This window comes from Pseudophryne corroboree, chromosome 4 (assembly GCF_028390025.1).
Source record: "Pseudophryne corroboree isolate aPseCor3 chromosome 4, aPseCor3.hap2, whole genome shotgun sequence".
Lineage (NCBI taxonomy): Eukaryota > Metazoa > Chordata > Amphibia > Anura > Myobatrachidae > Pseudophryne > Pseudophryne corroboree.
In genome coordinates this window covers 26,603,103-26,628,757 of record NC_086447.1, presented here as the reverse complement: position 1 = coordinate 26,628,757, position 25,655 = coordinate 26,603,103, and the positions used below count along the sequence as shown (strand labels likewise).

The following is a 25,655-nucleotide window of genomic DNA, read 5'->3' as shown; positions in this document are numbered from 1 at the left end:
TGTCATTTGTACTTCCAGACTAGATAGTGGTGGGATCCACGAGAGTCAGTTTCTGTAGTGTAGTGGTTATTACGTTCGCCTAACACGCGAAAGGTCACCAGTTCGAAACTGGGCAGAAACAATCTTTTAGCTTTAGAATTATAAAACAATGAATTTTTGGGTAAAATGCTCAATAAAAATACAATCAGATAAAAAGTTTATTTTAGCATGCCATACTGAATGTCAAAGATCATTTTTTATTGGATGATGGTCGCAAATTTTTCATGTAGTATCTGTAGTGTAGTGATTTCATGTTTGCCTCACACGTGAAAGGTCCCCAGTTCGAAATTGGCAAAAACATATTTTGTTACCTAAACGCTTTGAATTCAATAATTTATATTTTGATAAATATATACTGTTGCATTGCTCAATGAAAAAGCAAGCAAAAAATCATATTGCAGAATATCAAAAGTCAATTTCCCTTCTACCATGCATATTGGATGGTGTTGCATTCATGAAGTACCTGTAGTGTAGTATTATTCACATTTAGCCAATATGCATAAGGTTCCCCTTCAAAATTGGTCAGAAATACATTAAAAATAGATTTTTTTATTAAATACAATGATCAGAACTATTAATAAGTGAATGTGTCCTCTTGAAATGCAAAGTGGAAAAAATAGCATAGAAATTATTAGAAAATAGAAAAATAAGTTTAGAAAAAAAAATTCTATGAAAACGGTTTGCCAATGGTACTTCCCGACTCCATAGTGATGAGATCTTCAAAAGTCAGTTTCTGTATTGTAGTGGTTATCACATTCGCCTAAAACACAAAAGGTCCCCAGTTCGAAACTGGGCAGAAATGTGCTGTTATCTTTAGAATTTTAAAACAAGGGATTTTTGGTTGAAATGCCAAATAAAAATGCAATCATATAAAAAGTTTATTTCAGAATGCCATAATGTATGTCAAAGATCATTTATTATTGGATGGCGGGAGATGCTGTTTCCATGTGGTTTCTGTAGTGTAGTGGTTATCACGTTCGCCTCACACGCGAAAGGTCCTCAGTTCAAAACTGGGCAGAAACATATTTTGTTACCTAAACACTTTGAATTCAATAATTTATATTTTGATAACTATCTACTGTTGCATTGCTCAATGAAAAAGCAAGCAAAAATCATATTGCAGAATATCAAAAGTCAATTTCCCTTCTACCATGCATATTGGATGGTGTTGCATTCATGAAGTACCTGTAGTGTAGAGTTATTCACATTTACCCAATATGCATAAGGTCCCCCTTCAAAATTGGTCAGAAATAAATTAAAAAATATTTTTTTAGTAAATACAATGATCAGAATTGATAATAAGTGAATGTGTCCTCCTGAAATGCAAAGTGGAAAAATAGCGTCAAAATTATTAGAAAATAGGAAAAAAGTTTAGAAAAAATTATATTTCTAAGAAAAGCATGTGTCATTTGTACTTCCAGACTAGATAGTGATGGAATTCTTGAGAGTCAGTTTCTGTAGTGTAGTGGTTATCACGTTCGCCTAACACGCGAAAGGTCCCCAGTTCGAAACTGGGCAGAAACAATCTTTTAGCTTTAGAATTTTAAAACAATGAATTTTTGGGTAAAATGCTCAATAAAAATACAATCAGATAAAAAGTTTATTTTAGCATGCCATACTGAATGTCAAAGATCATTTTTTATTGGATGATGGTCGCAAATTTTTCATGTAGTATCTGTAGTGTAGTGATTTCATGTTTGCCTCACACATGAAAGGTCCCCAGTTCGAAATTGGCAAAAACATATTTTGTTACATAAACGCTTTGAATTCAATAATTTATATTTTGATAAATATATACTGTTGCATTGCTCAATGAAAAAGCAAGCAAAAAAATCTTATTGCAGAATATCAAAAGTCAATTTCCCTTCTACCATGCATATTGGATGGTGTTGCATTCATGAAGTACCTGTAGTGTAGTATTATTCACATTTAGCCAATATGCATAAGGTTCCCCTTCAAAATTGGTCAGAAATACATTAAAAATAGATTTTTTTATTAAATACAATGATCAGAACTATTAATAAGTGAATGTGTCCTCTTGAAATGCAAAGTGGAAAAAATAGCATAGAAATTATTAGAAAATAGAAAAATAAGTTTAGAAAAAAAAATTCTATGAAAACGGTTTGCCAATGGTACTTCCCGACTCCATAGTGATGAGATCTTCAAAAGTCAGTTTCTGTATTGTAGTGGTTATCACATTCACCTAAAACACAAAAGGTCCCCAGTTCGAAACTGGGCAGAAATGTGCTGTTATCTTTAGAATTTTAAAACAAGGGATTTTTGGTTGAAATGCCAAATAAAAATGCAATCATATAAAAAGTTTATTTCAGAATGCCATAATGTATGTCAAAGATCATTTATTATTGGATGGCGGGAGATGCTGTTTCCATGTGGTTTCTGTAGTGTAGTGGTTATCACGTTCGCCTCACACGCGAAAGGTCCTCAGTTCAAAACTGGGCAGAAACATATTTTGTTACCTAAACACTTTGAATTCAATAATTTATATTTTGATAACTATCTACTGTTGCATTGCTCAATGAAAAAGCAAGCAAAAATCATATTGCAGAATATCAAAAGTCAATTTCCCTTCTACCATGCATATTGGATGGTGTTGCATTCATGAAGTACCTGTAGTGTAGAGTTATTCACATTTACCCAATATGCATAAGGTCCCCCTTCAAAATTGGTCAGAAATAAATTAAAAAATATTTTTTTAGTAAATACAATGATCAGAATTGATAATAAGTGAATGTGTCCTCCTGAAATGCAAAGTGGAAAAATAGCGTCAAAATTATTAGAAAATAGGAAAAAAGTTTAGAAAAAATTATATTTCTAAGAAAAGCATGTGTCATTTGAATTTCCAGACTAGATAGTGATGGGATTCTTGAGAGTCAGTTTCTGTAGTGTAGTGGTAATCACGTTTGCCTAACACGCGAAAGGTCCCCAGTTCGAAACTGGGCAGAAACAATCTCTTAGCTTTAGAATTTTAAAACAATGAATTTTTGGGTAAAATGCTCAATAAAAATACAATCAGATAAAAAGTTAATTTTAGCATGCCATACTGAATGTCAAAGATCATTTTTTATTGGATGATGATCGCAAATTATTCATGTAGTATCTGTAGTGTAGTGATTTCATGTTTGCCTCACACGTGAAAGGTCCCCAGTTCGAAATTGGCAAAAACATATTTTGTTACATAAACGCTTTGAATTCAATAATTTATATTTTGATAAATATATACTGTTGCATTGCTCAATGAAAAAGCAAGCAAAAAATCATATTGCAGAATATCAAAAGTCAATTTCCCTTCTACCATGCATATTGGATGGTGTTGCATTCATGAAGTACCTGTAGTGTAGTATTATTCACATTTAGCCAATATGCATAAGGTTCCCCTTCAAAATTGGTCAGAAATACATTAAAAATAGGTTTTTTTATTAAATACAATGATCAGAACTATTAATAAGTGAATGTGTCCTCTTGAAATGCAAAGTGGACAAAATAGCATAGAAATTATTAGAAAATAGAAAAATAAGTTTAGAAAAAAAAATTCTATGAAAACGGTTTGCCAATGGTACTTCCCGACTCCATAGTGATGAGATCTTCAAAAGTCAGTTTCTGTATTGTAGTGGTTATCACATTCGCCTAAAACACAAAAGGTCCCCAGTTCGAAACTGGGCAGAAATGTGCTGTTATCTTTAGAATTTTAAAACAAGGGATTTTTGGTTGAAATGCCAAATAAAAATGCAATCATATAAAAAGTTTATTTCAGAATGCCATAATGTATGTCAAAGATAATTTTTTATTGGATGGCGGGAGATGCTGTTTCCATGTAGTTTCTGTAGTGTAGTGGTTATCACGTTCGCCTCACACGCGAAAGATCCCCAGTTCAAAACTGGGCAGAAACACATTTTGTTACCTAAACGCTTTGAATTCAATAATTTATATTTTGATAACTATCTACTGTTGCATTGCTCAATGAAAAAGCAAGCAAAAATCATATTGCAGAATATCAAAAGTCAATTTCCCTTCTACCATGCATATTGGATGGTGTTGCATTCATGAAGTACCTGTAGTGTAGAGTTATTCACATTTACCCAATATGCATAAGGTCCCCCTTCAAAATTGGTCAGAAATACATTAAAAAATATTTTTTTTAGTAAATACAATGATCAGAATTGATAATAAGTGAATGTGTCCTCTTGAAATGCAAAGTGGAAAAATAGCGTCAAAATTATTAGAAAATAGGAAAAAAGTTTAGAAAAAATTATATTTCTAAGAAAAGCATGTGTCATTTGTACTTCCAGACTAGATAGTGATGGGATCCACGAGAGTCAGTTTCTGTAGTGTAGTGGTTATCATGTTCGCTTAACACGCGAAAGGTCCCCAGTTCGAAACTGGGCAGAAACAATCTTTTAGCTTTAGAATTTTAAAACAATGAATTTTTGGGTAAAATGCTCAATAAAAATACAATCAGATAAAAAGTTTATTTTAGCATGCCATACTGAATGTCAAAGATCATTTTTTATTGGATGATGGTCGCAAATTTTTCATGTAGTATCTGTAGTGTAGTGATTTCATGTTTGCCTCACACGTGAAAGGTCCCCAGTTCGAAATTGGCAGAAACATATTTTGTTACCTAAACACTTTGAATTCAATAATTTATATTTTGATAAATATATACTGTTGCATTGCTCAATGAAAAAGCAAGCAAAAAATCATATTGCAGAATATCAAAAGTCAATTTCCCTTCTACCATGCATATTGGATGGTGTTGCATTCATGAAGTACCTGTAGTGTAGTATTATTCACATTTAGCCAATATGCATAAGGTTCCCCTTCAAAATTGGTCAGAAATACATTAAAAATAGATTTTTTTATTAAATACAATGATCAGAACTATTAATAAGTGAATGTGTCCTCTTGAAATGCAAAGTGGACAAAATAGCATAGAAATTATTAGAAAATAGAAAAATAAGTTTAGAAAAAAAAATTCTATGAAAACGGTTTGCCAATGGTACTTCCCGACTCCATAGTGATGAGAGCTTCAAAAGTCAGTTTCTGTATTGTAGTGGTTATCACATTCGCCTAAAACACAAAAGGTCCCCAGTTCGAAACTGGGCAGAAATGTGCTGTTATCTTTAGAATTTTAAAACAATGGATTTTTGGTTGAAATGCCAAATAAAAATGCAATCATATAAAAAGTTTATTTCAGAATGCCATAATGTATGTCAAAGATCATTTTTTATTGGATGGCGGGAGATGCTGTTTTCATGTAGTTTCTGTAGTGTAGTGGTTATCACGTTTGCCTCACACGCAAAAGGTCCCCAGTTCGAAACAGGGCAGAAACATATTTTGTTACCTAAACACTTTGAATTCAATAATTTATATTTTGATAACTATCTACTGTTGCATTGCTCAATGAAAAAGCAAGCAAAAATCATATTGCAGAATATCAAAAGTCAATTTCCCTTCTACCATGCATATTGGATGGTGTTGCATTCATGAAGTACCTGTAGTGTAGAGTTATTCACATTTACCCAATATGCATAAGGTCCCCCTTCAAAATTGGTCAGAAATACATTAAAAAATTTTTTTTTAGTAAATACAATGATCAGAATTGATAATAAGTGAATGTGTCCTCTTGAAATGCAAAGTGGAAAAATAGCGTCAAAAATATTAGAAAATAGGAAAAAAGTTTAGAAAAAATTATATTTCTAAGAAAAGCATGTGTCATTTGTACTTCCAGACTAGATAGTGGTGGGATCCACGAGAGTCAGTTTCTGTAGTGTAGTGGTTATTACGTTCGCCTAACACGCAAAAGGTCACCAGTTCGAAACTGGGCAGAAACAATCTTTTAGCTTTAGAATTATAAAACAATGAATTTTTGGGTAAAATGCTCAATAAAAATACAATCAGATAAAAAGTTTATTTTAGCATGCCATACTGAATGTCAAAGATCATTTTTTATTGGATGATGGTCGCAAATTTTTCATGTAGTATCTGTAGTGTAGTGATTTCATGTTTGCCTCACACGTGAAAGGTCCCCAGTTCGAAATTGGCAAAAACATATTTTGTTACCTAAACGCTTTGAATTCAATAATTTATATTTTGATAAATATATACTGTTGCATTGCTCAATGAAAAAGCAAGCAAAAAATCATATTGCAGAATATCAAAAGTCAATTTCCCTTCTACCATGCATATTGGATGGTGTTGCATTCATGAAGTACCTGTAGTGTAGTATTATTCACATTTAGCCAATATGCATAAGGTTCCCCTTCAAAATTGGTCAGAAATACATTAAAAATAGATTTTTTTATTAAATACAATGATCAGAACTATTAATAAGTGAATGTGTCCTCTTGAAATGCAAAGTGGAAAAAATAGCATAGAAATTATTAGAAAATAGAAAAATAAGTTTAGAAAAAAAAATTCTATGAAAACGGTTTGCCAATGGTACTTCCCGACTCCATAGTGATGAGATCTTCAAAAGTCAGTTTCTGTATTGTAGTGGTTATCACATTCGCCTAAAACACAAAAGGTCCCCAGTTCGAAACTGGGCAGAAATGTGCTGTTATCTTTAGAATTTTAAAACAAGGGATTTTTGGTTGAAATGCCAAATAAAAATGCAATCATATAAAAAGTTTATTTCAGAATGCCATAATGTATGTCAAAGATCATTTATTATTGGATGGCGGGAGATGCTGTTTCCATGTGGTTTCTGTAGTGTAGTGGTTATCACGTTCGCCTCACACGCGAAAGGTCCTCAGTTCAAAACTGGGCAGAAACATATTTTGTTACCTAAACACTTTGAATTCAATAATTTATATTTTGATAACTATCTACTGTTGCATTGCTCAATGAAAAAGCAAGCAAAAATCATATTGCAGAATATCAAAAGTCAATTTCCCTTCTACCATGCATATTGGATGGTGTTGCATTCATGAAGTACCTGTAGTGTAGAGTTATTCACATTTACCCAATATGCATAAGGTCCCCCTTCAAAATTGGTCAGAAATAAATTAAAAAATATTTTTTTAGTAAATACAATGATCAGAATTGATAATAAGTGAATGTGTCCTCCTGAAATGCAAAGTGGAAAAATAGCGTCAAAATTATTAGAAAATAGGAAAAAAGTTTAGAAAAAATTATATTTCTAAGAAAAGCATGTGTCATTTGTACTTCCAGACTAGATAGTGATGGGATTCTTGAGAGTCAGTTTCTGTAGTGTAGTGGTTATCACGTTCGCCTAACACGCGAAAGGTCCCCAGTTCGAAACTGGGCAGAAACAATCTTTTAGCTTTAGAATTTTAAAACAATGAATTTTTGGGTAAAATGCTTTATAAAAATACAATCAGATAAAAAGTTTATTTTAGCATGCCATACTGAATGTCAAAGATCATTTTTTATTGGATGATGGTCGCAAATTTTTCATGTAGTATCTGTAGTGTAGTGATTTCATGTTTGCCTCACACATGAAAGGTCCCCAGTTCGAAATTGGCAAAAACATATTTTGTTACATAAACGCTTTGAATTCAATAATTTATATTTTGATAAATATATACTGTTGCATTGCTCAATGAAAAAGCAAGCAAAAAAATCTTATTGCAGAATATCAAAAGTCAATTTCCCTTCTACCATGCATATTGGATGGTGTTGCATTCAGGAAGTACCTGTAGTGTAGTATTATTCACATTTAGCCAATATGCATAAGGTTCCCCTTCAAAATTGGTCAGAAATACATTAAAAAAAGATTTTTTTATTAAATACAATGATCAGAAATATTAATAAGTGAATGTGTCCTCTTGAAATACAAAGTGGAAAAAATAGCATAGAAATTATTAGAAAATAGAAAAATAAGTTTAGAAAAAAAAATTCTAAGAAAACGGTTTGCCAATGGTACTTCCCGACTCGATAGTAATGAGATCTTCAAAAGTCAGTTTCTGTATTGTAGTGGTTATCACATTCGCCTAAAACACAAAAGGTCCCCAGTTCGAAACTGGGCAGAAATGTGCTGTTATCTTTAGAATTTTAAAACAAGTGATTTTTGGTTGAAATGCCAAATAAAAATGCAATCATATAAAAAGTTTATTTCAGAATGCCATAATGTATGTCAAAGATCATTTTTTATTGGATGGCGGGAGATGCTGTTTCCATGTAGTTTCTGTAGTGTAGTGGTTATCACGTTTGCCTCACACGCGAAAGATCCCCAGTTCAAAACTGGGCAGAAACATATTTTGTTACCTAAACACTTTGAATTCAATAATTTATATTTTGATAACTATCTACTGTTGCATTGCTCAATGAAAAAGCAAGCAAAAATCATATTGCAGAATATCAAAAGTCAATTTCCCTTCTACCATGCATATTGGATGGTGTTGCATTCATGAAGTACCTGTAGTGTAGAGTTATTCACATTTACCCAATATGCATAAGGTCCCCCTTCAAAATTGGTCAGAAATACATTAAAAAATATTTTTTTAGTAAATACAATGATCAGAATTGATAATAAGTGAATGTGTCCTCTTGAAATGCAAAGTGGAAAAATAGCGTCAAAATTATTAGAAAATAGGAAAAAAGTTTAGAAAAAATTATATTTCTAAGAAAAGCATGTGTCATTTGTACTTCCAGACTAGATAGTGATGGGATCCTCGAGAGTCAGTTTCTGTAGTGTAGTGGTTATCACGTTCGCCTAACACGCGAAAGGTCCCCAGTTCAAAACTTGGCAGAAACAATCTTTTAGCTTTAGAATTTTAAAACAATGAATTTTTGGGTAAAATGCTCAATAAAAATACAATCAGATAAAAAGTTTATTTTAGCATGCCATACTGAATGTCAAAGATATTTTTTTATTGGGTGATGGTCGCAAATTTTTCATGTAGTATCTGTAGTGTAGTGATTTCATGTTTGCCTCACACGTGAAAGGTCCCCAGTTCAAAATTGGCAAAAACATATTTTGTTACATAAACGCTTTGAATTCAATAATTTATATTTTGATAAATATATACTGTTGCATTGCTCAATGAAAAAGCAAGCAAAAAATCATATTGCAGAATATCAAAAGTCAATTTCCCTTCTACCATGCATATTGGATGGTGTTGCATTCAGGATGTACCTGTAGTGTAGTATTATTCACATTTAGCCAATATGCATAAGGTTCCCCTTCAAAATTGGTCAGAAATACATTAAAAAAAGATTTTTTTATTAAATACAATGATCAGAACTATTAATAAGTGAATGTGTCCTCTTGAAATGCAAAGTGGAAAAAATAGCATAGAAATTATTAGAAAATAGAAAAATAAGTTTAGAAAAAAAAATTCTAAGAAAACGGTTTGCCAATGGTACTTCCCGACTCGATAGTAATGAGATCTTCAAAAGTCAGTTTCTGAATTGTAGTGGTTATCACATTCGCCTAAAACACAAAAGGTCCCCAGTTCGAAACTGGGCAGAAATGTGCTGTTATCTTTAGAATTTTAAAACAAGGGATTTTTGGTTGAAATGCCAAATAAAAATGCAATCATATAAAAAGTTTATTTCAGAATGCCATAATGTATGTCAAAGATCATTTTTTATTGGATGGCGGGAGATGCTGTTTCCATGTAGTTTCTGTAGTGTAGTGGTTATCACGTTTGCCTCACACGCGAAAGATCCCCAGTTCAAAACTGGGCAGAAACATATTTTGTTACCTAAACACTTTAAATTCAATAATTTATATTTTGATAACTATCTACTGTTGCATTGCTCAATGAAAAAGCAAGCAAAAATCATATTGCAGAATATCAAAAGTCAATTTCCCTTCTACCATGCATATTGGATGGTGTTGCATTCATGAAGTACCTGTAGTGTAGAGTTATTCACATTTACCCAATATGCATAAGGTCCCCCTTCAAAATTGGTCAGAAATACATTAAAAATATTTTTTTAGTAAATACAATGATCAGAATTGATAATAAGTGAATGTGTCCTCTTGAAATGCAAAGTGGAAAAATAGCGTCAAAATTATTAGAAAATAGGAAAAAAGTTTAGAAAAAATTATATTTATAAGAAAAGCATGTGTCATTTGTACTTCCAGACTAGATAGTGACGAGATCCACGAGAGTCAGTTTCTGTAGTGTAGTGGTAATCACGTTTGCCTAACACGCGAAAGGTCCCCAGTTCGAAACTGGGCAGAAACAATCTCTTAGCTTTAGAATTTTAAAACAATGAATTTTTGGGTAAAATGCTCAATAAAAATACAATCAGATAAAAAGTTAATTTTAGCATGCCATACTGAATGTCAAAGATCATTTTTTATTGGATGATGATCGCAAATTATTCATGTAGTATCTGTAGTGTAGTGATTTCATGTTTGCCTCACACGTGAAAGGTCCCCAGTTCGAAATTGGCAAAAACATATTTTGTTACATAAACGCTTTGAATTCAATAATTTATATTTTGATAAATATATACTGTTGCATTGCTCAATGAAAAAGCAAGCAAAAAATCATATTGCAGAATATCAAAAGTCAATTTCCCTTCTACCATGCATATTGGATGGTGTTGCATTCATGAAGTACCTGTAGTGTAGTATTATTCACATTTAGCCAATATGCATAAGGTTCCCCTTCAAAATTGGTCAGAAATACATTAAAAATAGTTTTTTTTATTAAATACAATGATCAGAACTATTAATAAGTGAATGTGTCCTCTTGAAATGCAAAGTGGACAAAATAGCATAGAAATTATTAGAAAATAGAAAAATAAGTTTAGAAAAAAAAATTCTATGAAAACGGTTTGCCAATGGTACTTCCCGACTCCATAGTGATGAGATCTTCAAAAGTCAGTTTCTGTATTGTAGTGGTTATCACATTCGCCTAAAACACAAAAGGTCCCCAGTTCGAAACTGGGCAGAAATGTGCTGTTATCTTTAGAATTTTAAAACAAGGGATTTTTGGTTGAAATGCCAAATAAAAATGCAATCATATAAAAAGTTTATTTCAGAATGCCATAATGTATGTCAAAGATCATTTTTTATTGGATGGCGGGAGATGCTGTTTTCATGTAGTTTCTGTAGTGTAGTGGTTATCACGTTTGCCTCACACGCAAAAGGTCCCCAGTTCGAAACAGGGCAGAAACATATTTTGTTACCTAAACACTTTGAATTCAATAATTTATATTTTGATAACTATCTACTGTTGCATTGCTCAATGAAAAAGCAAGCAAAAATCATATTGCAGAATATCAAAAGTCAATTTCCCTTCTACCATGCATATTGGATGGTGTTGCATTCATGAAGTACCTGTAGTGTAGAGTTATTCACATTTACCCAATATGCATAAGGTCCCCCTTCAAAATTGGTCAGAAATACATTAAAAAATATTTTTTTAGTAAATACAATGATCAGAATTGATAATAAGTGAATGTGTCCTCTTGAAATGCAAAGTGGAAAAATAGCGTCAAAAATATTAGAAAATAGGAAAAAAGTTTAGAAAAAATTATATTTCTAAGAAAAGCATGTGTCATTTGTACTTCCAGACTAGATAGTGGTGGGATCCACGAGAGTCAGTTTCTGTAGTGTAGTGGTTATTACGTTCGCCTAACACGCGAAAGGTCACCAGTTCGAAACTGGGCAGAAACAATCTTTTAGCTTTAGAATTATAAAACAATGAATTTTTGGGTAAAATGCTCAATAAAAATACAATCAGATAAAAAGTTTATTTTAGCATGCCATACTGAATGTCAAAGATCATTTTTTATTGGATGATGGTCGCAAATTTTTCATGTAGTATCTGTAGTGTAGTGATTTCATGTTTGCCTCACACGTGAAAGGTCCCCAGTTCGAAATTGGCAAAAACATATTTTGTTACCTAAACGCTTTGAATTCAATAATTTATATTTTGATAAATATATACTGTTGCATTGCTCAATGAAAAAGCAAGCAAAAAATCATATTGCAGAATATCAAAAGTCAATTTCCCTTCTACCATGCATATTGGATGGTGTTGCATTCATGAAGTACCTGTAGTGTAGTATTATTCACATTTAGCCAATATGCATAAGGTTCCCCTTCAAAATTGGTCAGAAATACATTAAAAATAGATTTTTTTATTAAATACAATGATCAGAACTATTAATAAGTGAATGTGTCCTCTTGAAATGCAAAGTGGAAAAAATAGCATAGAAATTATTAGAAAATAGAAAAATAAGTTTAGAAAAAAAAATTCTATGAAAACGGTTTGCCAATGGTACTTCCCGACTCCATAGTGATGAGATCTTCAAAAGTCAGTTTCTGTATTGTAGTGGTTATCACATTCGCCTAAAACACAAAAGGTCCCCAGTTCGAAACTGGGCAGAAATGTGCTGTTATCTTTAGAATTTTAAAACAAGGGATTTTTGGTTGAAATGCCAAATAAAAATGCAATCATATAAAAAGTTTATTTCAGAATGCCATAATGTATGTCAAAGATCATTTATTATTGGATGGCGGGAGATGCTGTTTCCATGTGGTTTCTGTAGTGTAGTGGTTATCACGTTCGCCTCACACGCGAAAGGTCCTCAGTTCAAAACTGGGCAGAAACATATTTTGTTACCTTAACACTTTGAATTCAATAATTTATATTTTGATAACTATCTACTGTTGCATTGCTCAATGAAAAAGCAAGCAAAAATCATATTGCAGAATATCAAAAGTCAATTTCCCTTCTACCATGCATATTGGATGGTGTTGCATTCATGAAGTACCTGTAGTGTAGAGTTATTCACATTTACCCAATATGCATAAGGTCCCCCTTCAAAATTGGTCAGAAATACATTAAAAAATATTTTTTTAGTAAATACAATGATCAGAATTGATAATAAGTGAATGTGTCCTCTTGAAATGCAAAGTGGAAAAATAGCGTCAAAATTATTAGAAAATAGGAAAAAAGTTTAGAAAAAATTATATTTCTAAGAAAAGCATGTGTCATTTGTACTTCCAGACTAGATAGTGATGGGATCCTCGAGAGTCAGTTTCTGTAGTGTAGTGGTTATCACGTTCGCCTAACACGCGAAAGGTCCCCAGTTCAAAACTTGGCAGAAACAATCTTTTAGCTTTAGAATTTTAAAACAATGAATTTTTGGGTAAAATGCTCAATAAAAATACAATCAGATAAAAAGTTTATTTTAGCATGCCATACTGAATGTGAAAGATATTTTTTTATTGGGTGATGGTCGCAAATTTTTCATGTAGTATCTGTAGTGTAGTGATTTCATGTTTGCCTCACACGTGAAAGGTCCCCAGTTCAAAATTGGCAAAAACATATTTTGTTACATAAACGCTTTGAATTCAATAATTTATATTTTGATAAATATATACTGTTGCATTGCTCAATGAAAAAGCAAGCAAAAAATCATATTGCAGAATATCAAAAGTCAATTTCCCTTCTACCATGCATATTGGATGGTGTTGCATTCATGAAGTACCTGTAGTGTAGTATTATTCACATTTAGCCAATATGCATAAGGTTCCCCTTCAAAATTGGTCAGAAATACATTAAAAATAGATTTTTTTATTAAATACAATGATCAGAACTATTAATAAGTGAATGTGTCCTCTTGAAATGCAAAGTGGAAAAAATAGCATAGAAATTATTAGAAAATAGAAAAATAAGTTTAGAAAAAAAAATTCTATGAAAACGGTTTGCCAATGGTACTTCCCGACTCCATAGTGATGAGATCTTCAAAAGTCAGTTTCTGTATTGTAGTGGTTATCACATTCGCCTAAAACACAAAAGGTCCCCAGTTCGAAACTGGGCAGAAATGTGCTGTTATCTTTAGAATTTTAAAACAAGGGATTTTTGGTTGAAATGCCAAATAAAAATGCAATCATATAAAAAGTTTATTTCAGAATGCCATAATGTATGTCAAAGATCATTTATTATTGGATGGCGGGAGATGCTGTTTCCATGTGGTTTCTGTAGTGTAGTGGTTATCACGTTCGCCTCACACGCGAAAGGTCCTCAGTTCAAAACTGGGCAGAAACATATTTTGTTACCTAAACACTTTGAATTCAATAATTTATATTTTGATAACTATCTACTGTTGCATTGCTCAATGAAAAAGCAAGCAAAAATCATATTGCAGAATATCAAAAGTCAATTTCCCTTCTACCATGCATATTGGATGGTGTTGCATTCATGAAGTACCTGTAGTGTAGAGTTATTCACATTTACCCAATATGCATAAGGTCCCCCTTCAAAATTGGTCAGAAATAAATAAAAAAATATTTTTTTAGTAAATACAATGATCAGAATTGATAATAAGTGAATGTGTCCTCCTGAAATGCAAAGTGGAAAAATAGCGTCAAAATTATTAGAAAATAGGAAAAAAGTTTAGAAAAAATTATATTTCTAAGAAAAGCATGTGTCATTTGTACTTCCAGACTAGATAGTGATGGGATTCTTGAGAGTCAGTTTCTGTAGTGTAGTGGTTATCACGTTCGCCTCACACGCGAAAGGTCCCCAGTTCGAAACTGGGCAGAAACAATCTTTTAGCTTTAGAATTTTAAAACAATGAATTTTTGGGTAAAATGCTTTATAAAAATACAATCAGATAAAAAGTTTATTTTAGCATGCCATACTGAATGTCAAAGATCATTTTTTATTGGATGATGGTCGCAAATTTTTCATGTAGTATCTGTAGTGTAGTGATTTCATGTTTGCCTCACACATGAAAGGTCCCCAGTTCGAAATTGGCAAAAACATATTTTGTTACCTAAACGCTTTGAATTCAATAATTTATATTTTGATAAATATATACTGTTGCATTGCTCAATGAAAAAGCAAGCAAAAAATCATATTGCAGAATATCAAAAGTCAATTTCCCTTCTACCATGCATATTGGATGGTGTTGCATTCATGAAGTACCTGTAGTGTAGTATTATTCACATTTAGCCAATATGCATAAGGTTCCCCTTCAAAATTGGTCAGAAATACATTAAAAATAGATTTTTTTATTAAATACAATGATCAGAACTATTAATAAGTGAATGTGTCCTCTTGAAATGCAAAGTGGAAAAAATAGCATAGAAATTATTAGAAAATAGAAAAATAAGTTTAGAAAAAAAAATTCTATGAAAACGGTTTGCCAATGGTACTTCCCGACTCCATAGTGATGAGATCTTCAAAAGTCAGTTTCTGTATTGTAGTGGTTATCACATTCGCCTAAAACACAAAAGGTCCCCAGTTCGAAACTGGGCAGAAATGTGCTGTTATCTTTAGAATTTTAAAACAAGGGATTTTTGGTTGAAATGCCAAATAAAAATGCAATCATATAAAAAGTTTATTTCAGAATGCCATAATGTATGTCAAAGATCATTTATTATTGGATGGCGGGAGATGCTGTTTCCATGTGGTTTCTGTAGTGTAGTGGTTATCACGTTCGCCTCACACGCGAAAGGTCCTCAGTTCAAAACTGGGCAGAAACATATTTTGTTACCTAAACACTTTGAATTCAATAATTTATATTTTGATAACTATCTACTGTTGCATTGCTCAATGAAAAAGCAAGCAAAAATCATATTGCAGAATATCAAAAGTCAATTTCCCTTCTACCATGCATATTGGATGGTGTTGCATTCATGAAGTACCTGTAGTGTAGAGTTATTCACATTTACCCAATATGCATAAGGTCCCCCTTCAAAATTGGTCAGAAATAAATAAAAAAATATTTTTTTAGTAAATACAATGATCAGAATTGATAATAAGTGAATGTGTCCTCCTGAAATGCAAAGTGGAAAAATAGCGTCAAAATTATTAGAAAATAGGAAAAAAGTTTAGAAAAAATTATATTTCTAAGAAAAGCATGTGTCATTTGTACTTCCAGACTAGATAGTGATGGGATTCTTGAGAGTCAGTTTCTGTAGTGTAGTGGTTATCACGTTCGCCTCACACGCGAAAGGTCCCCAGTTCGAAACTGGGCAGAAACAATCTTTTAGCTTTAGAATTTTAAAACAATGAATTTTTGGGTAAAATGCTTTATAAAAATACAATCAGATAAAAAGTTTATTTTAGCATGCCATACTGAATGTCAAAGATCATTTTTTATTGGATGATGGTCGCAAATTTTTCATGTAGTATCTGTAGTGTAGTGATTTCATGTTTGCCTCACACATGAAAGGTCCCCAGTTCGAAATTGGCAAAAACATATTTTGTTACATAAACGCTTTGAATTCAATAATTTATATTTTGATAAATATATACTGTTGCATTGCTCAATGAAAAAGCAAGCAAAAAAATCTTATTGCAGAATATCAAAAGTCAATTTCCCTTCTACCATGCATATTGGATGGTGTTGCATTCAGGAAGTACCTGTAGTGTAGTATTATTCACATTTAGCCAATATGCATAAGGTTCCCCTTCAAAATTGGTCAGAAATACATTAAAAAAAGATTTTTTTATTAAATACAATGATCAGAAATATTAATAAGTGAATGTGTCCTCTTGAAATGCAAAGTGGAAAAAATAGCATAGAAATTATTAGAAAATAGAAAAATAAGTTTAGAAAAAAAAATTCTAAGAAAACGGTTTGCCAATGGTACTTCCCGACTCGATAGTAATGAGATCTTCAAAAGTCAGTTTCTGTATTGTAGTGGTTATCACATTCGCCTAAAACACAAAAGGTCCCCAGTTCGAAACTGGGCAGAAATGTGCTGTTATCTTTAGAATTTTAAAACAAGGGATTTTTGGTTGAAATGCCAAATAAAAATGCAATCATATAAAAAGTTTATTTCAGAATGCCATAATGTATGTCAAAGATCATTTTTTATTGGATGGCGGGAGATGCTGTTTCCATGTAGTTTCTGTAGTGTAGTGGTTATCACGTTTGCCTCACACGCGAAAGATCCCCAGTTCAAAACTGGGCAGAAACATATTTTGTTACCTAAACACTTTGAATTCAATAATTTATATTTTGATAACTATCTACTGTTGCATTGCTCAATGAAAAAGCAAGCAAAAATCATATTGCAGAATATCAAAAGTCAATTTCCCTTCTACCATGCATATTGGATGGTGTTGCATTCATGAAGTACCTGTAGTGTAGAGTTATTCACATTTACCCAATATGCATAAGGTCCCCCTTCAAAATTGGTCAGAAATACATTAAAAAATATTTTTTTAGTAAATACAATGATCAGAATTGATAATAAGTGAATGTGTCCTCTTGAAATGCAAAGTGGAAAAATAGCGTCAAAAATATTAGAAAATAGGAAAAAAGTTTAGAAAAAATTATATTTCTAAGAAAAGCATGTGTCATTTGTACTTCCAGACTAGATAGTGGTGGGATCCACGAGAGTCAGTTTCTGTAGTGTAGTGGAATTACGTTCGCCTAACACGCGAAAGGTCACCAGTTCGAAACTGGGCAGAAACAATCTTTTAGCTTTAGAATTATAAAACAATGAATTTTTGGGTAAAATGCTCAATAAAAATACAATCAGATAAAAAGTTTATTTTAGCATGCCATACTGAATGTCAAAGATCATTTTTTATTGGATGATGGTCGCAAATTTTTCATGTAGTATCTGTAGTGTAGTGATTTCATGTTTGCCTCACACGTGAAAGGTCCCCAGTTCGAAATTGGCAAAAACATATTTTGTTACCTAAACGCTTTGAATTCAATAATTTATATTTTGATAAATATATACTGTTGCATTGCTCAATGAAAAAGCAAGCAAAAAATCATATTGCAGAATATCAAAAGTCAATTTCCCTTCTACCATGCATATTGGATGGTGTTGCATTCATGAAGTACCTGTAGTGTAGTATTATTCACATTTAGCCAATATGCATAAGGTTCCCCTTCAAAATTGGTCAGAAATACATTAAAAATAGATTTTTTTATTAAATGCAATGATCAGAACTATTAATAAGTGAATGTGTCCTCTTGAAATGCAAAGTGGAAAAAATAGCATAGAAATTATTAGAAAATAGAAAAATAAGTTTAGAAAAAAAAATTCTAAGAAAACGGTTTGCCAATGGTACTTCCCGACTCGATAGTAATGAGATCTTCAAAAGTCAGTTTCTGAATTGTAGTGGTTATCACATTCGCCTAAAACACAAAAGGTCCCCAGTTCGAAACTGGGCAGAAATGTGCTGTTATCTTTAGAATTTTAAAACAAGGGATTTTTGGTTGAAATGCCAAATAAAAATGCAATCATATAAAAAGTTTATTTCAGAATGCCATAATGTATGTCAAAGATCATTTTTTATTGGATGGCGGGAGATGCTGTTTCCATGTAGTTTCTGTAGTGTAGTGGTTATCACGTTTGCCTCACACGCGAAAGATCCCCAGTTCAAAACTGGGCAGAAACATATTTTGTTACCTAAACACTTTAAATTCAATAATTTATATTTTGATAACTATCTACTGTTGCATTGCTCAATGAAAAAGCAAGCAAAAATCATATTGCAGAATATCAAAAGTCAATTTCCCTTCTACCATGCATATTGGATGGTGTTGCATTCATGAAGTACCTGTAGTGTAGAGTTATTCACATTTACCCAATATGCATAAGGTCCCCCTTCAAAATTGGTCAGAAATACATTAAAAAATATTTTTTTAGTAAATACAATGATCAGAATTGATAATAAGTGAATGTGTCCTCTTGAAATGCAAAGTGGAAAAATAGCGTCAAAATTATTAGAAAATAGGAAAAAAGTTTAGAAAAAATTATATTTATAAGAAAAGCATGTGTCATTTGTACTTCCAGACTAGATAGTGACGAGATCCACGAGAGTCAGTTTCTGTAGTGTAGTGGTAATCACGTTTGCCTAACACGCGAAAGGTCCCCAGTTCGAAACTGGGCAGAAACAATCTCTTAGCTTTAGAATTTTAAAACAATGAATTTTTGGGTAAAATGCTCAATAAAAATACAATCAGATAAAAAGTTAATTTTAGCATGCCATACTGAATGTCAAAGATCATTTTTTATTGGATGATGATCGCAAATTATTCATGTAGTATCTGTAGTGTAGTGATTTCATGTTTGCCTCACACGTGAAAGGTCCCCAGTTCGAAATTGGCAAAAACATATTTTGTTACATAAACGCTTTGAATTCAATAATTTATATTTTGATAAATATATACTGTTGCATTGCTCAATGAAAAAGCAAGCAAAAAATCATATTGCAGAATATCAAAAGTCAATTTCCCTTCTACCATGCATATTGGATGGTGTTGCATTCATGAAGTACCTGTAGTGTAGTATTATTCACATTTAGCCAATATGCATAAGGTTCCCCTTCAAAATTGGTCAGAAATACATTAAAAATAGTTTTTTTTATTAAATACAATGATCAGAACTATTAATAAGTGAATGTGTCCTCTTGAAATGCAAAGTGGACAAAATAGCATAGAAATTATTAGAAAATAGAAAAATAAGTTTAGAAAAAAAAATTCTATGAAAACGGTTTGCCAATGGTACTTCCCGACTCCATAGTGATGAGATCTTCAAAAGTCAGTTTCTGTATTGTAGTGGTTATCACATTCGCCTAAAACACAAAAGGTCCCCAGTTCGAAACTGGGCAGAAATGTGCTGTTATCTTTAGAATTTTAAAACAAGGGATTTTTGGTTGAAATGCCAAATAAAAATGCAATCATATAAAAAGTTTATTTCAGAATGCCATAATGTATGTCAAAGATAATTTTTTATTGGATGGCGGGAGATGCTGTTTCCATGTAGTTTCTGTAGTGTAGTGGTTATCACGTTCGCCTCACACGCGAAAGATCCCCAGTTCAAAACTGGGCATAAACACATTTTGTTACCTAAACGCTTTGAATTCAATAATTTATATTTTGATAACTATCTACTGTTGCATTGCTCAATGAAAAAGCAAGCAAAAATCATATTGCAGAATATCAAAAGTCAATTTCCCTTCTACCATGCATATTGGATGGTGTTGCATTCATGAAGTACCTGTAGTGTAGAGTTATTCACATTTACCCAATATGCATAAGGTCCCCCTTCAAAATTGGTCAGAAATACATTAAAAATATTTTTTTAGTAAATACAATGATCAGAATTGATAATAAGTGAATGTGTCCTCTTGAAATGAAAAGTGGAAAAATAGCGTCAAAATTATTAGAAAATAGGAAAAAAGTTTAGAAAAAATTATATTTCTAAGAAAAGCATGTGTCATTTGTACTTCCAGACTAGATAGTGATGGGATCCACGAGAGTCAGTTTCTGTAGTGTAGTGGTTATCATGTTCGCTTAACACGCGAAAGGTCCCCAGTTCGAAACTGGGCAGAAACAATCTTTTAGCTTTAGAATTTTAAAACAATGAATTTTTGGGTAAAATGCTCAATAAAAATACAATCAGATAAAAAGTTTATTTTAGCATGCCATACTGAATGTCAAAGATCATTTTTTATTGGATGATGGTCGCAAATTTTTCATGTAGTATCTGTAGTGTAGTGATTTCATGTTTGCCTCACACGTGAAAGGTCCCCAGTTCGAAATTGGCAGAAACATATTTTGTTACCTAAACACTTTGAATTCAATAATTTATATTTTGATAAATATATACTGTTGCATTGCTCAATGAAAAAGCAAGCAAAAAATCATATTGCAGAATATCAAAAGTCAATTTCCCTTCTACCATGCATATTGGATGGTGTTGCATTCATGAAGTACCTGTAGTGTAGTATTATTCACATTTAGCCAATATGCATAAGGTTCCCCTTCAAAATTGGTCAGAAATACATTAAAAATAGATTTTTTTATTAAATACAATGATCAGAACTATTAATAAGTGAATGTGTCCTCTTGAAATGCAAAGTGGAAAAAATAGCATAGAAATTATTAGAAAATAGAAAAATAAATTTAGGAAAAAAAAATTCTAAGAAAACGGTTTGCCAATGGTACTTCCCGACTCCATAGTGATGAGATCTTCAAAAGTCAGTTTCTGTATTGTAGTGGTTATCACATTCGCCTAAAACACAAAAGGTCCCCAGTTCGAAACTGGGCAGAAATGTGCTGTTATCTTTAGAATTTTAAAACAAGGGATTTTTGGTTGAAATGCCAAATAAAAATGCAATCATATAAAAAGTTTATTTCAGAATGCCATAATGTATGTCAAAGATCATTTTTTATTGGATGGCGGGAGATGCTGTTTCCATGTAGTTTCTGTAGTGTAGTGGTTATCACGTTTGCCTCACACGCCAAAGATCCCCAGTTCAAAACTGGGCAGAAACATATTTTGTTACCTAAACACTTTAAATTCAATAATTTATATTTTGATAACTATCTACTGTTGCATTGCTCAATGAAAAAGCAAGCAAAAATCATATTGCAGAATATCAAAAGTCAATTTCCCTTCTACCATGCATATTGGATGGTGTTGCATTCATGAAGTACCTGTAGTGTAGAGTTATTCACATTTACCCAATATGCATAAGGTCCCCCTTCAAAATTGGTCAGAAATACATTAAAAAATATTTTTTTAGTAAATACAATGATCAGAATTGATAATAAGTGAATGTGTCCTCTTGAAATGCAAAGTGGAAAAATAGCGTCAAAATTATTAGAAAATAGGAAAAAAGTTTAGAAAAAATTATATTTATAAGAAAAGCATGTGTCATTTGTACTTCCAGACTAGATAGTGACGAGATCCACGAGAGTCAGTTTCTGTAGTGTAGTGGTAATCACGTTTGCCTAACACGCGAAAGGTCCCCAGTTCGAAACTGGGCAGAAACAATCTCTTAGCTTTAGAATTTTAAAACAATGAATTTTTGGGTAAAATGCTCAATAAAAATACAATCAGATAAAAAGTTAATTTTAGCATGCCATACTGAATGTCAAAGATCATTTTTTATTGGATGATGATCGCAAATTATTCATGTAGTATCTGTAGTGTAGTGATTTCATGTTTGCCTCACACGTGAAAGGTCCCCAGTTCGAAATTGGCAAAAACATATTTTGTTACATAAACGCTTTGAATTCAATAATTTATATTTTGATAAATATATACTGTTGCATTGCTCAATGAAAAAGCAAGCAAAAAATCATATTGCAGAATATCAAAAGTCAATTTCCCTTCTACCATGCATATTGGATGGTGTTGCATTCATGAAGTACCTGTAGTGTAGTATTATTCACATTTAGCCAATATGCATAAGGTTCCCCTTCAAAATTGGTCAGAAATACATTAAAAATAGGTTTTTTTATTAAATACAATGATCAGAACTATTAATAAGTGAATGTGTCCTCTTGAAATGCAAAGTGGACAAAATAGCATAGAAATTATTAGAAAATAGAAAAATAAGTTTAGAAAAAAAAATTCTATGAAAACGGTTTGCCAATGGTACTTCCCGACTCCATAGTGATGAGATCTTCAAAAGTCAGTTTCTGTATTGTAGTGGTTATCACATTCGCCTAAAACACAAAAGGTCCCCAGTTCGAAACTGGGCAGAAATGTGCTGTTATCTTTAGAATTTTAAAACAAGGGATTTTTGGTTGAAATGCCAAATAAAAATGCAATCATATAAAAAGTTTATTTCAGAATGCCATAATGTATGTCAAAGATAATTTTTTATTGGATGGCGGGAGATGCTGTTTCCATGTAGTTTCTGTAGTGTAGTGGTTATCACGTTCGCCTCACACGCGAAAGATCCCCAGTTCAAAACTGGGCAGAAACACATTTTGTTACCTAAACGCTTTGAATTCAATAATTTATATTTTGATAACTATCTACTGTTGCATTGCTCAATGAAAAAGCAAGCAAAAATCATATTGCAGAATATCAAAAGTCAATTTCCCTTCTACCATGCATATTGGATGGTGTTGCATTCATGAAGTACCTGTAGTGTAGAGTTATTCACATTTACCCAATATGCATAAGGTCCCCCTTCAAAATTGGTCAGAAATACATTAAAAAATATTTTTTTAGTAAATACAATGATCAGAATTGATAATAAGTGAATGTGTCCTCTTGAAATGCAAAGTGGAAAAATAGCGTCAAAATTATTAGAAAATAGGAAAAAAGTTTAGAAAAAATTATATTTCTAAGAAAAGCATGTGTCATTTGTACTTCCAGACTAGATAGTGATGGGATCCACGAGAGTCAGTTTCTGTAGTGTAGTGGTTATCATGTTCGCTTAACACGCGAAAGGTCCCCAGTTCGAAACTGGGCAGAAACAATCTTTTAGCTTTAGAATTTTAAAACAATGAATTTTTGGGTAAAATGCTCAATAAAAATACAATCAGATAAAAAGTTTATTTTAGCATGCCATACTGAATGTCAAAGATCATTTTTTATTGGATGATGGTCGCAAATTTTTCATGTAGTATCTGTAGTGTAGTGATTTCATGTTTGCCTCACACGTGAAAGGTCCCCAGTTCGAAATTGGCAGAAACATATTTTGTTACCTAAACACTTTGAATTCAATAATTTATATTTTGATAAATATATACTGTTGCATTGCTCAATGAAAAAGCAAGCAAAAAATCATATTGCAGAATATCAAAAGTCAATTTCCCTTCTACCATGCATATTGGATGGTGTTGCATTCATGAAGTACCTGTAGTGTAGTATTATTCACATTTAGCCAATATGCATAAGGTTCCCCTTCAAAATTGGTCAGAAATACATTAAAAATAGATTTTTTTATTAAATACAATGATCAGAACTATTAATAAGTGAATGTGTCCTCTTGAAATGCAAAGTGGACAAAATAGCATAGAAATTATTAGAAAATAGAAAAATAAGTTTAGAAAAAAAAATTCTATGAAAACGGTTTGCCAATGGTACTTCCCGACTCCATAGTGATGAGATCTTCAAAAGTCAGTTTCTGTATTGTAGTGGTTATCACATTCGCCTAAAACACAAAAGGTCCCCAGTTCGAAACTGGGCAGAAATGTGCTGTTATCTTTAGAATTTTAAAACAAGGGATTTTTGGTTGAAATGCCAAATAAAAATGCAATCATATAAAAAGTTTATTTCAGAATGCCATAATGTATGTCAAAGATCATTTTTTATTGGATGGCGGGAGATGCTGTTTTCATGTAGTTTCTGTAGTGTAGTGGTTATCACGTTTGCCTCACACGCAAAAGGTCCCCAGTTCGAAACAGGGCAGAAACATATTTTGTTACCTAAACACTTTGAATTCAATAATTTATATTTTGATAACTATCTACTGTTGCATTGCTCAATGAAAAAGCAAGCAAAAATCATATTGCAGAATATCAAAAGTCAATTTCCCTTCTACCATGCATATTGGATGGTGTTGCATTCATGAAGTACCTGTAGTGTAGAGTTATTCACATTTACCCAATATGCATAAGGTCCCCCTTCAAAATTGGTCAGAAATACATTAAAAAATATTTTTTTAGTAAATACAATGATCAGAATTGATAATAAGTGAATGTGTCCTCTTGAAATGCAAAGTGGAAAAATAGCGTCAAAAATATTAGAAAATAGGAAAAAAGTTTAGAAAAAATTATATTTCTAAGAAAAGCATGTGTCATTTGTACTTCCAGACTAGATAGTGGTGGGATCCACGAGAGTCAGTTTCTGTAGTGTAGTGGTTATTACGTTCGCCTAACACGCGAAAGGTCACCAGTTCGAAACTGGGCAGAAACAATCTTTTAGCTTTAGAATTATAAAACAATGAATTTTTGGGTAAAATGCTCAATAAAAATACAATCAGATAAAAAGTTTATTTTAGCATGCCATACTGAATGTCAAAGATCATTTTTTATTGGATGATGGTCGCAAATTTTTCATGTAGTATCTGTAGTGTAGTGATTTCATGTTTGCCTCACACGTGAAAGGTCCCCAGTTCGAAATTGGCAAAAACATATTTTGTTACCTAAACGCTTTGAATTCAATAATTTATATTTTGATAAATATATACTGTTGCATTGCTCAATGAAAAAGCAAGCAAAAAATCATATTGCAGAATATCAAAAGTCAATTTCCCTTCTACCATGCATATTGGATGGTGTTGCATTCATGAAGTACCTGTAGTGTAGTATTATTCACATTTAGCCAATATGCATAAGGTTCCCCTTCAAAATTGGTCAGAAATACATTAAAAATAGATTTTTTTATTAAATACAATGATCAGAACTATTAATAAGTGAATGTGTCCTCTTGAAATGCAAAGTGGAAAAAATAGCATAGAAATTATTAGAAAATAGAAAAATAAGTTTAGAAAAAAAAATTCTATGAAAACGGTTTGCCAATGGTACTTCCCGACTCCATAGTGATGAGATCTTCAAAAGTCAGTTTCTGTATTGTAGTGGTTATCACATTCGCCTAAAACACAAAAGGTCCCCAGTTCGAAACTGGGCAGAAATGTGCTGTTATCTTTAGAATTTTAAAACAAGGGATTTTTGGTTGAAATGCCAAATAAAAATGCAATCATATAAAAAGTTTATTTCAGAATGCCATAATGTATGTCAAAGATCATTTATTATTGGATGGCGGGAGATGCTGTTTCCATGTGGTTTCTGTAGTGTAGTGGTTATCACGTTCGCCTCACACGCGAAAGGTCCTCAGTTCAAAACTGGGCAGAAACATATTTTGTTACCTAAACACTTTGAATTCAATAATTTATATTTTGATAACTATCTACTGTTGCATTGCTCAATGAAAA

General features: G+C 32.0%; 35 non-coding genes across 35 annotated transcripts; all 35 read left to right on the top strand.

Annotated features, from left to right (window-relative positions):
* Positions 1 to 48: 48 nt before the first annotated feature.
* TRNAV-AAC (transfer RNA valine (anticodon AAC)) lies at positions 49 to 121 on the top strand. Its single transcript has one exon. It is a non-coding gene; the product is annotated as a tRNA-Val (tRNA).
* An 868-nt stretch (positions 122 to 989) lies between these two features.
* Positions 990 to 1,062, top strand: TRNAV-CAC (transfer RNA valine (anticodon CAC)). Its single transcript has one exon. It is a non-coding gene; the product is annotated as a tRNA-Val (tRNA).
* A 428-nt stretch (positions 1,063 to 1,490) lies between these two features.
* Positions 1,491 to 1,563, top strand: TRNAV-AAC (transfer RNA valine (anticodon AAC)). Its single transcript has one exon. It is a non-coding gene; the product is annotated as a tRNA-Val (tRNA).
* Positions 1,564 to 2,432: 869 nt separating this feature from the next.
* On the top strand, positions 2,433 to 2,505 carry TRNAV-CAC (transfer RNA valine (anticodon CAC)). The gene has a single exon. It is a non-coding gene; the product is annotated as a tRNA-Val (tRNA).
* A 428-nt stretch (positions 2,506 to 2,933) lies between these two features.
* Positions 2,934 to 3,006, top strand: TRNAV-AAC (transfer RNA valine (anticodon AAC)). The gene has a single exon. It is a non-coding gene; the product is annotated as a tRNA-Val (tRNA).
* Positions 3,007 to 3,874: 868 nt separating this feature from the next.
* On the top strand, positions 3,875 to 3,947 carry TRNAV-CAC (transfer RNA valine (anticodon CAC)). Its single transcript has one exon. It is a non-coding gene; the product is annotated as a tRNA-Val (tRNA).
* A 429-nt stretch (positions 3,948 to 4,376) lies between these two features.
* On the top strand, positions 4,377 to 4,449 carry TRNAV-AAC (transfer RNA valine (anticodon AAC)). The gene has a single exon. It is a non-coding gene; the product is annotated as a tRNA-Val (tRNA).
* Positions 4,450 to 5,317: 868 nt separating this feature from the next.
* On the top strand, positions 5,318 to 5,390 carry TRNAV-CAC (transfer RNA valine (anticodon CAC)). Its single transcript has one exon. It is a non-coding gene; the product is annotated as a tRNA-Val (tRNA).
* Positions 5,391 to 6,759: 1,369 nt separating this feature from the next.
* TRNAV-CAC (transfer RNA valine (anticodon CAC)) lies at positions 6,760 to 6,832 on the top strand. Its single transcript has one exon. It is a non-coding gene; the product is annotated as a tRNA-Val (tRNA).
* Positions 6,833 to 7,260: 428 nt separating this feature from the next.
* On the top strand, positions 7,261 to 7,333 carry TRNAV-AAC (transfer RNA valine (anticodon AAC)). The gene has a single exon. It is a non-coding gene; the product is annotated as a tRNA-Val (tRNA).
* An 869-nt stretch (positions 7,334 to 8,202) lies between these two features.
* On the top strand, positions 8,203 to 8,275 carry TRNAV-CAC (transfer RNA valine (anticodon CAC)). The gene has a single exon. It is a non-coding gene; the product is annotated as a tRNA-Val (tRNA).
* A 428-nt stretch (positions 8,276 to 8,703) lies between these two features.
* On the top strand, positions 8,704 to 8,776 carry TRNAV-AAC (transfer RNA valine (anticodon AAC)). Its single transcript has one exon. It is a non-coding gene; the product is annotated as a tRNA-Val (tRNA).
* An 868-nt stretch (positions 8,777 to 9,644) lies between these two features.
* Positions 9,645 to 9,717, top strand: TRNAV-CAC (transfer RNA valine (anticodon CAC)). Its single transcript has one exon. It is a non-coding gene; the product is annotated as a tRNA-Val (tRNA).
* Positions 9,718 to 10,144: 427 nt separating this feature from the next.
* On the top strand, positions 10,145 to 10,217 carry TRNAV-AAC (transfer RNA valine (anticodon AAC)). The gene has a single exon. It is a non-coding gene; the product is annotated as a tRNA-Val (tRNA).
* An 868-nt stretch (positions 10,218 to 11,085) lies between these two features.
* On the top strand, positions 11,086 to 11,158 carry TRNAV-CAC (transfer RNA valine (anticodon CAC)). Its single transcript has one exon. It is a non-coding gene; the product is annotated as a tRNA-Val (tRNA).
* Positions 11,159 to 11,586: 428 nt separating this feature from the next.
* On the top strand, positions 11,587 to 11,659 carry TRNAV-AAC (transfer RNA valine (anticodon AAC)). The gene has a single exon. It is a non-coding gene; the product is annotated as a tRNA-Val (tRNA).
* Positions 11,660 to 12,527: 868 nt separating this feature from the next.
* On the top strand, positions 12,528 to 12,600 carry TRNAV-CAC (transfer RNA valine (anticodon CAC)). Its single transcript has one exon. It is a non-coding gene; the product is annotated as a tRNA-Val (tRNA).
* A 428-nt stretch (positions 12,601 to 13,028) lies between these two features.
* On the top strand, positions 13,029 to 13,101 carry TRNAV-AAC (transfer RNA valine (anticodon AAC)). The gene has a single exon. It is a non-coding gene; the product is annotated as a tRNA-Val (tRNA).
* An 868-nt stretch (positions 13,102 to 13,969) lies between these two features.
* On the top strand, positions 13,970 to 14,042 carry TRNAV-CAC (transfer RNA valine (anticodon CAC)). The gene has a single exon. It is a non-coding gene; the product is annotated as a tRNA-Val (tRNA).
* Positions 14,043 to 14,470: 428 nt separating this feature from the next.
* Positions 14,471 to 14,543, top strand: TRNAV-CAC (transfer RNA valine (anticodon CAC)). Its single transcript has one exon. It is a non-coding gene; the product is annotated as a tRNA-Val (tRNA).
* Positions 14,544 to 15,411: 868 nt separating this feature from the next.
* TRNAV-CAC (transfer RNA valine (anticodon CAC)) lies at positions 15,412 to 15,484 on the top strand. Its single transcript has one exon. It is a non-coding gene; the product is annotated as a tRNA-Val (tRNA).
* Positions 15,485 to 15,912: 428 nt separating this feature from the next.
* TRNAV-CAC (transfer RNA valine (anticodon CAC)) lies at positions 15,913 to 15,985 on the top strand. Its single transcript has one exon. It is a non-coding gene; the product is annotated as a tRNA-Val (tRNA).
* An 869-nt stretch (positions 15,986 to 16,854) lies between these two features.
* On the top strand, positions 16,855 to 16,927 carry TRNAV-CAC (transfer RNA valine (anticodon CAC)). Its single transcript has one exon. It is a non-coding gene; the product is annotated as a tRNA-Val (tRNA).
* A 428-nt stretch (positions 16,928 to 17,355) lies between these two features.
* Positions 17,356 to 17,427, top strand: TRNAV-AAC (transfer RNA valine (anticodon AAC)). Its single transcript has one exon. It is a non-coding gene; the product is annotated as a tRNA-Val (tRNA).
* Positions 17,428 to 18,295: 868 nt separating this feature from the next.
* TRNAV-CAC (transfer RNA valine (anticodon CAC)) lies at positions 18,296 to 18,368 on the top strand. The gene has a single exon. It is a non-coding gene; the product is annotated as a tRNA-Val (tRNA).
* Positions 18,369 to 18,796: 428 nt separating this feature from the next.
* On the top strand, positions 18,797 to 18,869 carry TRNAV-AAC (transfer RNA valine (anticodon AAC)). The gene has a single exon. It is a non-coding gene; the product is annotated as a tRNA-Val (tRNA).
* Positions 18,870 to 19,737: 868 nt separating this feature from the next.
* Positions 19,738 to 19,810, top strand: TRNAV-CAC (transfer RNA valine (anticodon CAC)). The gene has a single exon. It is a non-coding gene; the product is annotated as a tRNA-Val (tRNA).
* A 427-nt stretch (positions 19,811 to 20,237) lies between these two features.
* TRNAV-AAC (transfer RNA valine (anticodon AAC)) lies at positions 20,238 to 20,310 on the top strand. The gene has a single exon. It is a non-coding gene; the product is annotated as a tRNA-Val (tRNA).
* Positions 20,311 to 21,179: 869 nt separating this feature from the next.
* On the top strand, positions 21,180 to 21,252 carry TRNAV-CAC (transfer RNA valine (anticodon CAC)). Its single transcript has one exon. It is a non-coding gene; the product is annotated as a tRNA-Val (tRNA).
* A 428-nt stretch (positions 21,253 to 21,680) lies between these two features.
* Positions 21,681 to 21,753, top strand: TRNAV-AAC (transfer RNA valine (anticodon AAC)). The gene has a single exon. It is a non-coding gene; the product is annotated as a tRNA-Val (tRNA).
* An 868-nt stretch (positions 21,754 to 22,621) lies between these two features.
* On the top strand, positions 22,622 to 22,694 carry TRNAV-CAC (transfer RNA valine (anticodon CAC)). The gene has a single exon. It is a non-coding gene; the product is annotated as a tRNA-Val (tRNA).
* Positions 22,695 to 23,122: 428 nt separating this feature from the next.
* TRNAV-AAC (transfer RNA valine (anticodon AAC)) lies at positions 23,123 to 23,195 on the top strand. The gene has a single exon. It is a non-coding gene; the product is annotated as a tRNA-Val (tRNA).
* An 868-nt stretch (positions 23,196 to 24,063) lies between these two features.
* TRNAV-CAC (transfer RNA valine (anticodon CAC)) lies at positions 24,064 to 24,136 on the top strand. The gene has a single exon. It is a non-coding gene; the product is annotated as a tRNA-Val (tRNA).
* A 428-nt stretch (positions 24,137 to 24,564) lies between these two features.
* On the top strand, positions 24,565 to 24,637 carry TRNAV-AAC (transfer RNA valine (anticodon AAC)). Its single transcript has one exon. It is a non-coding gene; the product is annotated as a tRNA-Val (tRNA).
* Positions 24,638 to 25,505: 868 nt separating this feature from the next.
* Positions 25,506 to 25,578, top strand: TRNAV-CAC (transfer RNA valine (anticodon CAC)). The gene has a single exon. It is a non-coding gene; the product is annotated as a tRNA-Val (tRNA).
* Positions 25,579 to 25,655: the final 77 nt, after the last annotated feature.